This window comes from Pan troglodytes, chromosome 17 (genome assembly GCF_028858775.2).
Source record: "Pan troglodytes isolate AG18354 chromosome 17, NHGRI_mPanTro3-v2.0_pri, whole genome shotgun sequence".
Taxonomy (NCBI): Eukaryota; Metazoa; Chordata; class Mammalia; order Primates; family Hominidae; genus Pan; species Pan troglodytes.
In genome coordinates this window covers 49,559,756-49,571,549 of record NC_072415.2, presented here as the reverse complement: position 1 = coordinate 49,571,549, position 11,794 = coordinate 49,559,756, and the positions used below count along the sequence as shown (strand labels likewise).

Genomic DNA, 11,794 nt, shown 5'->3' with positions numbered 1-11,794 from the left:
TTCGTTGATTTCTTTGAAGTTTTTGCGTGTCTCTGTCTCCTTCAGTTCTGCTCTGATGTTGGTTATGTCTTGTCTTTTGGTAACTTTGACATTTGTTTGCTTTTGGTTCTCTCATTCTTTTAGTTGTGATGTTAAGTTGTAAATTTGAGATCTTTTTAGCTTTTTGATGTGGGCATTTAGTGCTATAAATTTTCCTCTTAACACTTCTTTAGCTTTGTCCCAGAGATTCTAATACATTGTCTCTTTGTTCTCATTGGTTTCAAAGAACTTCTTGATTTCTGCCTTAATTTCATTATTTACCCAGGAGTCATTCAGGAGCAGGTTGTTCAATTTCCATGTAGTTGTGTGGTTTTGGGTGTGTTTCTTAATCTTGAGTTTTAATTTGACTGCTCTGTGATCTGAGAGACAGTTTGTTATGATTTCAGTTCTTTTGCTGAGGAATGTTTTACTTCCAATTATGTGATCAGTTTTACAGTAAGTGCCATGTGGCGATGAGAAGAGTGTATATTCTGTTGTTTTGGGGTGGAGAGTTCTGTAGGTATCTATCAGGTCTATTTGATCCAGAGGTGAGTTCAGGTCCTGAATACCTTTGTTAATTTTCTGTCTCCGTGATCCGTCTAATATTGTTAATGGGCATTTAGATTTTCCATCATCATTGTGCTGGAGTCTAAGTCTCTTTTTAGGTCTCTGAGAACTTGCTTTGTAAATATGGATGCTCCTGTATTGGGGTCATTTATATTTAGGATAGTTAGCACTTCTCAGTGAATTGAACCCTTTACTGTTATTTAATGCCCTTTGTCTTTTTTGAACTTTGTTGGCTTAAAGTCTGTTTTGTCAGAAACTAAGATTATAACCCTTGCTTTTTTTGTTCTTTTCCATTTGCTTGGTAAATTTTCCTTCATCTCTTTTTTTTTTTTCTTTTTTTTGAGATGGAGTCACCCAGGCTGGAGTGCAGTGGCACGATCTCGGCTCACTGCAAGCTCCGCCTCCCAGGTTCTTGCCATTCTCCTGCCTCAGCCTCCTGAGTAACTAGGACTACAGGCTAATTTTTTGTATTTTTAGTAGAGACGGGGTTTCACCTTGTTAGCCAGGATGGGTTCGATCTCTTAACCTTGTGATCCACCTGCCTTGGCCTCCCGAAGAGCTGGGATTACAGGCATGAGCCACCATGCCTGGCCCCTTCATCTATTTATTTTGAGCCTATGTGTGTCTTTGATGTGTTATGGGTCTCTTGAAGACACCACACCAATAGAGGTTGACTCTGTATCCAGCTTGCCATTCTGTGTCTTTTTAGTGGGGCATTTAGTCCATTTACATTTAAGATTAATATTGTCTTGTGTGAATTTGATCCTGTCATCATGATAGCAGCTGGTTATTTTGCAAACGTGTTTATGTTGCTTCATAGTGTCACTGGTCTGTGTACTTCAGTGTGTTTTCGTAGTGGCTGGTAATGGCGTTTCCTTTATATATTTAGTTCTTCCTTCAGGAGCTCTTGCAAGGCAGGGCTGGTGGTAACGAGTTCCCTCCCCATTTGCTTGTCTGAAAAGGATTTTATTTCTCCTTCACTTATGAAGCTTAGTTTGGCCAGATGTGAAATTCTGGGTTGGAATTTTTTTTCTTTAGAATATTGAATATTGGCCTCCCATCTCTTCAGGCTTGTAGGATTTCCAATGAAAGATGCGCTATTAGTCTGATGGTCTTTCCTCTGTAGGTCACCTGGCCTTTCTCTATGGCTGCCTTGAAAATTTTTCTTTCATTTTGACCTTGGAGAATCTGATTTTTATGTGTCTTGGGGTTGATCTTCTCATGTACTATCTTACCGAGGTTCTATGCCTTTCCTGAATTTGAATGTTGGTCTGTCTAGCTAGATTGGGGAAGTTCTCCTGGATGATATCCTGAAGTATGTTTTACAACTTGTTTCTGTTTTCCCTGTCTCTTTCAGGGACCCTAGTCAGTCATAGGTTCAGTCTTTTTACATAACCCTGTATATCTCAGAGGTTCTGTTCATTCCTTTTCATTCTGTTTTCTCTACTCTCATCTGCCTGTCTTGTTTCATAAATATAGTCTTAAAGGTCTGAGATTCTTTCCTCCACTTGGTCTGTTTGGCTATTGATACTTGTGATCGCATTGTGAAGTACTCATGTTGTGTTTTTCAGCTCCATCAGGTCATTTATGTTCCTCTTTAACTGGTTATTCTGGTTATCAGCTCATATAATGTTTTATCATGATTGTTAGCTTCTTTGCATTGGGTTACAACATGCTCCTTAGCTCAGCGAAGCTCATTATACCTACCTTCTGAAGCCTAGTTCTGTCAATTCATCCATCTCAGCCTCAGCACAGTTCTGTGTCCTTGCTGGAGAGGTGTTGCAGTCATTTGGAGGAGAAGAGACACTTTGGCTTTTTGAGTTTTCAGCATTTTTATATTAATTCTTTATCATCTTTGTCAGCTTATCTACTTTTGATCTTTGAGGTTGCTGACTTTTGAATGGGGTTTTTGTGGGGTCTTTTTGTTGATGTTATTGTTGCTTTCTGTTTTGTTGTTGTTGTTGTTGTTTTTCAGTTTGTCCCGTCTTCCATAGGGCTGCTGCAGTTTGCTGGGGTTCCACTCCAGACCCTAGTCACCTCATGCTCTCCCATACCTGGAGATATCACCAGTGAAGGCTACAAAACAGCAAATATGGCAGCCTGCTCCTTCCTCTGGGGGCTCCATCCCAGGGGAGCACTGACCTGATGCCGGCCCCAAGGCTCCTTGTAGGTGTCTGGAGACTCCTACTGGGAAGTCTCACCCTGTCAGGAAGAAAAGGATCAGGGACTTGCTTAAAGAAGCATTCTGGGCCAGGCGCGGTGGCTCACACCTGTAATCCCAGCACTTTGAGAGGCCAAGGTGGGTGGATCATCTGAGGTCAGGAGTTCGAGACCAGCCTGGCAAACATGGTGAAACCCTGTCTCTACTAAAAAGACAAGAATTAGCCGGGCATGGTGGCGTGTGCCTATAATCCCAGCTACTTGGGAGGCTGAGGCAGGAGAATCGCTGGAACCTGGGAGGCGGAAGTTGCAGTAAGCTGAGATCAGCTACTGCTGCACTCCAGTCTGGGTGACAGAGTGAGACTCCACCTCAAAAAAAAAAAAAAAAAAAAAAAAGAAGCAGTCTGGCTGCCTCTTGGCAGAGCAGGTGTGCTGCGCTGAGGGGAACTTTCTTCATCCAAGCTGCCTGGACATTCCAAAGCCAGCAGGCTGAACTGCAAATATGGTGTTTGCCCCCCTCCCTTCAGTGGCTCCATCCCAGGGAGAGATCAGAGTTCTGTCCCTAACACCCTGGCTGGAATTGCTGAACTTCCCATAGGGAAGTTCTCCCCTGGCCTGGTGAGGAGAGATGGATTGGGGTCCCACTTAAAGAAGCAGTCTTGGCATGATCTGCCACAGCAGCTGTGCTGCGCCATGGGAAATTCCTCCCAGTCCGGACTGCCCAGACTCCCTGGAGCTGGCAGGCCAAAACAGCTGACTTGAGCCGCAGAAATGGCAGCTGTCCCTCTCCCAGATAACTCATTTCAGGCAGTCTCCAGTCTGCTGCCACTAGCTGGCTGGCCAATGGGTCTTTAACTTGTGAGGTGCCAGAGGTGCCATGGGAGTGGGGCCCACAGAATGACACCGCTTGGCTCCCTGGCTTCAGCCCCCTTCCAAGGGGAATGCACAGAGGATCTCCTATCTCACTGGAATTCCCAGGGCTGGAGTATGCAAAACCTCCTGGGTCTCCATGCATGCCTGAGTGGCCGCCAAGAATCCACACAGCTCTATGCTTCGGACCCAAGTCCTTGGTAACATGGGGTCACTAGGGCATCTCCTGATCCATGGGTTGCAAAGACCTGTAGGAAAAGCATGGTTTCCCGGGCAAGGTCGCACAATCAGTCACCGCCTCCCTTGGCTGGGGTGGGGGCTCCCTTTTTATGTGTATTTTCAAAACTCTTTTTTGAGCTCTAAGAAGGTAAAAAATAATCATGCCACTAGATCAGATAAAAATATTTTTGTAGAAATTGAGCAATTATCTATTTAACTCAGATCCATAAAAACTGACATTCACACAAGAATGGATTGTGGTTAGAATTCTGGAAGAGTAAGAACTGGTGAATATCTATGCTTTGTTAAAGAAGATTTAATTGTTTCATTTGCTTTAACAACATGCCTAGGATTGAATAGGGAGGGTGTACAAAAGCATCTTTGGGGCATTTTGGTGTCCGAGGGTGGTGAGGAATGCAGTGCATGTGGATAACAGAGTTCAATTGTTACTTCAAATAATCTGGAAATATTCAGATCACCTCAGTCACTATTTGAGGGCAAGAACAATGAGCTGGGAACTATGTGGGAGAATTGTGGCTGCTGAAGTTCTGCTCACAGAACAAGTTTTTTACATTAATAACAAGGGATTTCACCATCAAACCTTTGAGCTGGAAGACTGGTTTTCTGAGTGCATTTTTAAAGAATGCCCATTGGAGATATTTGCTACACAATGTACAATAATTTGACATTCTTTGAAGCAGCCAACAGAAGAGAAGGATCAGAAAGATACAAACTTTTAAGACATTGCTCATTCTAGCTTACTTTGAACTTTAAAGCCTCTTTTTCAGTGATAACAGGGTCTACAATGAGCGATCAAACTTGGAAATCACAGCTTGAAATGCCCATCCAGATGAAGTCATGCAGAAAATGAAACAAATCTGGCAGAACAAGACTGTGGTCAGAGAAACAAGACAATGTCAAAGAAAAGGGCAACAAGTAGATAATCAGTACCGATTTCTTTTCTTTCCTCCAACTCCCTCTTGCTCCCATGACCCAGTTTCTTGTCCAAAGGTAGGAATCGTAAGAGTGTACAGAAATAAGTCACATGCAGACCATATTGAAATATGCAGAGAATTCCATGGAGACTCTGATGGCTAGGTAAGCTCACTTTAGCTGCACACCCACTTCAAGAAGGTGAAGGAGACAATTCTGGGATAATAAAGATCTAGGAAGTATGTATCTGCCATATATAAGTCAGAGGTTCAGAATCAAGCCAAGTGATGATGAAAGATGTCATGGTCCTCCTAACCGATTCAGAACATCTGTGTATGTCTCTCTTTTCACCTAGATTATATATTTGTTGAGACAAGGAGTTATTTTAGAGCTCTTAATGTTACCCCCAGTACCTTGTACTTATGGGGCATTTGATATGTGAATTTATTTTAGTAACTGTTTTTGCATGTATGTGTATCTCTGTGTGTGTTTTGTTGTTATTTGCTAATGAGCATTTAATATTAGATGATAATTTTTTCCCCAATTAACTGGTATTTATGGAGTTTTAAGGGTGTTTTTTTTTCTAGGCCACTGAAAACTTTCCAACCAAGGAAATTTTTTCTCATCTTGCGCTATCTAGCTACATTTTGAATATTTCCTTGGCAAAAATCATTAAGAATGACTCATTTCTCTAATTCTTCTTTTCCAGGGCACCGTTGAGCTGTTGCAACTGTTCTGCTGGTAAGTGCTTTTATGTGCTTGAGAGAAGTGGAGTGGAAACTAATTTTTCTGTGACCCATAATTTTATAATTTGTATTTTTAAGAAATAATCCATTTTCAAAGTCACTCTCCCTTAAGTCTTCATCTTTTGTTCTAACTTACTTCCTGTATTAGATTTGTCTTAAAATTAAATGAAAAGTAGAAGAGAAAAAATAGTAAAATCTCAGAAATAAACATAGAGCTTTTTAAAATATTAGAGCTGGGGACAAACTTGTTTGATACCTGGAGACATAATCTTAGGTTGAGTGGCTTGTTTAACATAACATGGTTGTCTGCTAATGGTTACAACAGAATTCAAAATTCCTAACTGTTCAGTGTATTATCTAGTAACTGATAGTGGCTAATTCCTGCCATGAAGTAAATAGAAAATATAAATATATCTTAGGTACTAGAAAAACAAACTCTATTGAGGATGGTTTTATATTTGCACGTTATTACGTTATGGAATACAATTATACAAAAAATGTATATTATATAATTTCATACAATTTTATAATAGCATTTAATGTTAAATGTGCTTTCATATACATTCTCTTTTGCATCTTTTTTCCCATGAAATTTATCTTTTTATTATTCCCAGATTAAGCCTCATAAATATAAAATGGTTAATAAGTGATGAATCTGAGATTTAACTTTAGTTTTTAGTTTTTTTCTCTAGGAATCATGCCCAAAGACCCAGATTTCACCAGTTTTCTGGTGGAACAAAGTCTGTTAACTTTTATTCATGTCCTTGAATGGCCTATGTCCACATTCTTTCTCCTCAGGAGGTACAGATTAGTTCTCTGCAGACTCCACAGCTAGACTGTGATTCTAGAATTATTTAAATGAATGTGTGAGGTGGCATCACCCCTTGACTTCATTCCAAACTGTAGCTGACCTTCACTTATATTGATCTTATTCTAAATTGGTCTATTTTTTTAAGTGAATTTAATGCTATCTGTTAAATTTATACAAATAGTTGGCTAGGTTTTTTGTTTTTTGTTTGTAAGAACCCAAAGAAGTAAACCAACAGGAAAAATAGATAAAAGTGAATGGAATTATATTTCTTGGATTTCACACTGAGTGGGAATTCATTTAATACATTTAATGGATGTTATCTTTGTTTTGTTTTGCTGTCACACAACACCTGAGGCTGGGTAACTGACAAAGAAAAGAGGTTTATTTAGCTCATGATTTTGTATGCTGGGAAGTCCAAGAACATAGCACCACATCTGACTTGTTTCTGGGGAGGGCTACATGCTGGATCAAAACACAGCAGAGAAGTGGAAAAGTGAGTGAGTGTGTGCAAAGAGATCACGTGGCAATAAAGGAAGCAAGAAAGAGTAGAGAAAGTGAAGCTCACTTTTATATCAACTTGCTCTCTAGTAACTAATACAGTCTGTGAGAGCAAGGATTCATTCACTCCCATGGGAGGGCATTCATCTATTCATGAGACATCTGTTCCCATGACGCAAATATTTTGCACTAGGACCTACCTTTCAACATTGCCAGACTGGCAATTAAGCTGCAGCATGAGTTTTTGTGAGGACAAACCACATCCAAACCATAGCATTCTGCTCCTGGCCCTCTAAAACTTATGCCTTTCTTGCTTTCTTGGGTATAAAAATATAATCATTCTATCCCAATAGTCACAAAAGTGTTAACTCATTCCAGCATCAACTCAAAAGTCCAAAGTCCATGTGTAAGCCTGTAAAATCAAAAACAAATTATTTACTTCCAAAGTATAATAGTTGTACAGTCATAGGGTAAATACTTCTATTCCCCAAAAAAGAAATTTGTCCAAAGGAAGGAGTAATAGACCCCACACAAATCTGAAACCCAGCAGGGCAGACATTAAATTTTAAAGCTCTAGCATAGAGCTTTCATTCCATGTGCTGTCTCCAGGACATACTGGAGCAAGGGGCAGATGTCCAAGCCCTCAGGGAGTCCCATACCCATAGCTTTGCTGGGTGCAGCCCATATGATTACTCACAGGTTAGAGTTCTGTGCCTGTGGCTTTTTCAGGCTAGAATTATATCCTGGTAGTTTTACAGTTCTGGTATCACAGCAGCAGCCCTTCTTCAATAGCTCCACTAGGCTTATGGCTCTGTGGTGGCTCTGGCCCTGTGACAGGTTTTTGCCTGGGCTTCCGGGATTTTTAGTACACCTTCTGAAATCTGGGTGGAAGCCACCAAGCCTCCATAGCTCTTGAATTCTGTGCATGTGCAGACTTAACACCATGTGAAAACCACCAAGACTTATGGTTTACACTCTCTAGAGTGGTAGTACAAGTCATACCTGGGACCGTTTGAACCATGGCTGCTCCAGGGAACAGTGTTCCAAGGTGGGGCAGGACAGCGGCAATCTGGGCCTGTTCCCCAAAAATGTTTTGTCCTCCTAGTCCTCTAAGCCTGTGATGGGAGGGGTGGCCTCGAAGAATTTTGAAATGCCTTCAGGGCCTTCAGGGCCTTTTTTCATTGTTCTGATGCATAGCACCTGGTTCCCTTTTATATATGATAATGTTACTAAGAGTAAGCAGTCTGTTTGGCTGCACCCTTGGGTTTCTCTCTGAAAATAGTCTTTTATTCCCTATCAGATAGCCAGATTGCAAATTTTCCAAATCTTTTTGCTCTATTTCCTTTTTCTCTAGAAGCTCGCTATAAGTAGTTAGAGGTAACAATGCAGCAGCCTGAGCGCTTTCTTGCTTCAAAACTTCTTCCACCAGATGCACTATTTCATTACCCTTAAGTTCAGCCTTCCACAAACCCCTAGAGCATAGACAAAGTGCAGCCAAATTCTTTCCCATAGTTAAAAAGGATGAACTTTCCTTCAGTTCCCAATAAGTTTTTTATTCATTTCCATGAAGAGACTTCATTAAAACAGCCTTCACCATTCATATTTCTTTATTATTTTTTAAATATTTAATTTATTTTAATTTCTACTTTACCATCTATAATTCTAGCAGCATTTTGGTCACAACCACTTAACCAATTTCTAAGAAGCTCTAAACTTTTCCTCACTTTGTTGTCTTTCTCTGAACTCTCACCACAATCACCCTTAATGTTGTATTTATGGCAATTCAGGCTTTTTGTAGTCTGCTCCAAATTTTTCCAGTCACTACTCCTTAACCAATTCCAAAGCTGCTTTATAGTATCTTTATAGCAGCATCCCACTCCTCAGTATGAATTTTCCCTCTTAGTCTGTTTTGTGTTGCTATAACAGAATACTTAAGCTGTGTAATTTATAAAGAAAAGAGATTTATTTAGCTCACAAATCTACAGGCTGGGAGTTCAAAAGCATAGCATCTCATCTGTCCAGCTTCTGGAGAGAACCATGTGCTGGGTTGAAACATGGCAGAGAAGCAGAAGAGTAGGCAGGCATGTGCAGAGAGATCCCATGGTGAGAGGGGAAATAAGAGAATGTCTAGGAAGCCAAACTCATTTTTATCACAACCCGACCTCTGGTAACTAATTTAGTCTCATAAGAGTGAAAATTCACTAACTTTTATGGGAAGGCATTAACCTATTCATGAGGGATCAGCTTCTGTGAGCTAGACACCTCCCATTAGACCATACTCCCCAACACTGCTTCACTGGCCATTAAACTTCAACATGAGTTTTAATGGGGACAAACCACATCCAAACCATAGCAAATGTCATCTTCCCTAATAGATAGAATTCTTAATCTGGGAGGAGCCATTCACGATGTATTTGGGGAATATTAAATACTTATGCATTAAAAATTACAATAAAATATAATCAGATGAAATTCAATGTTGACTATTCATAATTTTTCTCTTTTAAGGCCAGAGTTCATGTTATCAGAAAGTACACTATTGGGGTCCCTCTGGTTTGAAAACATTGGTTAAAATATTATTGTCTCCTCTAAATAGTTGTTGAGTACCTCATATGTGTCATGCACTATGAGAGGAATAGGGAGTCTGAAAGAGTTTCTGCACAGACCTTTCTGTTCAGGGGGTGGTGGTAATTACTTCTCTTAAGGAGATTAGGATCTCTCAAAGAAAGCAGAGACATATATAAGCAATTACTTCATATTATGGTTAGTGATATGATATAATACAGCAGGGACTCCAAAGGAACCCAAAGAATAGACACACAATCCAACAAGGGAGAAAAACTGCCGAAAAATTTCTGGAAAAGAAGACCCATGCTCAAAAGCCTGGGGGACTGTTGGTCATTCTAGCAGAGGGATCACTGTGGACAAAGTACAAAGGACATAGACAAACCCTGAGAAAATAAAAGGTATTTCAGTGAGTCTGGAGTACAACACGCAAGGAGGAAAGTGGTGCAAATTAGGTAGGACTAGACATGGGGGAGATCTGACCTAAATAATGATAAAGAATAGAATTGTAGATACTCGGAAGTTGGAAGAAAGAGGACTTTCTGATTCGTTGAATATTAGTGGCAAGTCAGGAATCTAGGGTGAGCTTTACTTTTCTGACTCAGATAGAGGATAATTTGCTGTGCCCTTGACTAGGAGTGGGAATATGGTAGCAGGGAAAAAAAAGATCATTTCAGAATCTAAAAGTGTGCAAGGATTAGTGTTGCTTGAATTGCTCTAAAATATCCCCAAGACAAGCAAAAGGAAAACATGTATAAACATGTTTTTATGCTCCACAGAAAACATTTTAAGAGTTTCATCCTGCCTATGACCTGAAAGTGTGTGAATGTGAATGTAGACGTTTAGAGTCATTCACATAGGATTATTCTACCATTGCATTGGAAGGTGAAATGTTAGCATCTCTGTCTGAATAAGAGACATCTCTCTAAACACGAGTCTTCCTTTTTAAAAATATCGGTAAAGCCCTTGTGTGACTCCCAGGCACAACAGAAATCAGATATGTTGTTGGCAGGAAACCAGCATAAGTACAGACCCACAGAGTTTGTTGTTTTTGACACTGCTTCTTGGGAATCTAACATGCACTTCTCATTCCTACTCAGAGGCTGTCTGGTCCCTGAGGCTTTTCTGATCAACCCAATTGAACAAGATAGTCTCCATCCTCTGAAGCCCATGAATAATATGTGTCATTCTTAAACCTTGATCATGAATTTCTTTGTGTTGTAGCTGCTTTTTGTTTTTCACTTGTATATGTCTTGCCTGTCTGGTAGCCTACTTGCTCTTTGAATCTAGTTATAATTTCTATACAGAGCTCATTGGATCTTTATATCTGGCCATATAATAGATACACAATTAGACAGAGGATTTGCTAAATTATTTTTTTAATGATGCTTTATTTTTGGGCACTCATACTGGGAAATGTCATCAGTACTTCATATAGCTTCTTTAAAAGGTAACAGTTTTAATGAAAATACCAATCAATCTTCATGGCTGTTAAAGGGCATTGCTGCTGTGTCTTAATAAATTTAAATGATCAGATGTTCTTTAAGAAAATCTTGCTAATAGAGAAGCCTAGTTATTTCAATAAAAGTGTTAGACAATGTTCTGGTGTAAGAACAGAATTAAGAACCTAATTATAGTTCAACTATGTGGTTGTAGGCTACCTAATTTATAAAATTGATGCGTTTCAACAGGCATGGCTTTTTCTACTCTGTGTGAGTGCATGTGGTGTGTGTCTGTGTCTCTCCATTTATAGCATTGAACTGCGTTTTACTTTAATTTGAAATAGCTCTGTGTTAAGAGGTGTTGTGTGCTTGATGCTGTGGGCAGGCTGGTAAGGATTTTGGCAAAGATACATTCCTAAAAAGGGATGGTAACTGCATTATTGCACTGTACTTCAAGGCCCTAAGACATAATATAAATAAAATAAATTTAATTTATTAAAACATAAATCTATTCTGCCTACCTTGTACTTTCTGAAGTAGTCAAATATTCAGGATGGGATACTTACAACAAAAAAGGAGAACATGTACTGAATGGGCCAATGAAATAATAAAATTCGGAATGACATCCACTAGGTCAATCTGCCACCAAACGTTTGCCAATTGCCCACTTTGATGTTAGCTTTATATTTTGCACCATTTGGATTGCCAGGAAGGCAAAAAAAAAAGTTTTTTTCCCTCAAAAATCTCTATAGCATTTCTCGGGTATTGATGCTGATAGAAAGCAAAAAATTGAATGTAAATAGTATAAGAGATATAGAAAGAAATTAATATTAATTGAGAATACATTAAGTGCCAAGAAAAAAAAAAAGACCATTTAGTTCACATACGCAGTATAATTAAACTTTATACTGAGGAAACTGAAACTTATTTGATTAGATAAGTTACTCAGATTCAGAAAGCTTGAC

At 39.5% G+C, this 11,794-nt stretch overlaps 1 long non-coding RNA gene across 1 annotated transcript in view; it reads left to right on the top strand.

Annotated features, from left to right (window-relative positions):
* Positions 1 to 4,841: 4,841 nt before the first annotated feature.
* Positions 4,842 to 11,794, top strand: part of LOC104003133 (uncharacterized) — a 539,896-nt gene continuing 532,943 nt past the window's right edge. The window contains exons 1-2 of the long non-coding RNA XR_010151896.1: positions 4,842 to 4,932; positions 5,477 to 5,508. This is a non-coding gene — a long non-coding RNA (uncharacterized LOC104003133). The remainder of the gene's footprint in view (positions 4,933 to 5,476; positions 5,509 to 11,794) is intronic.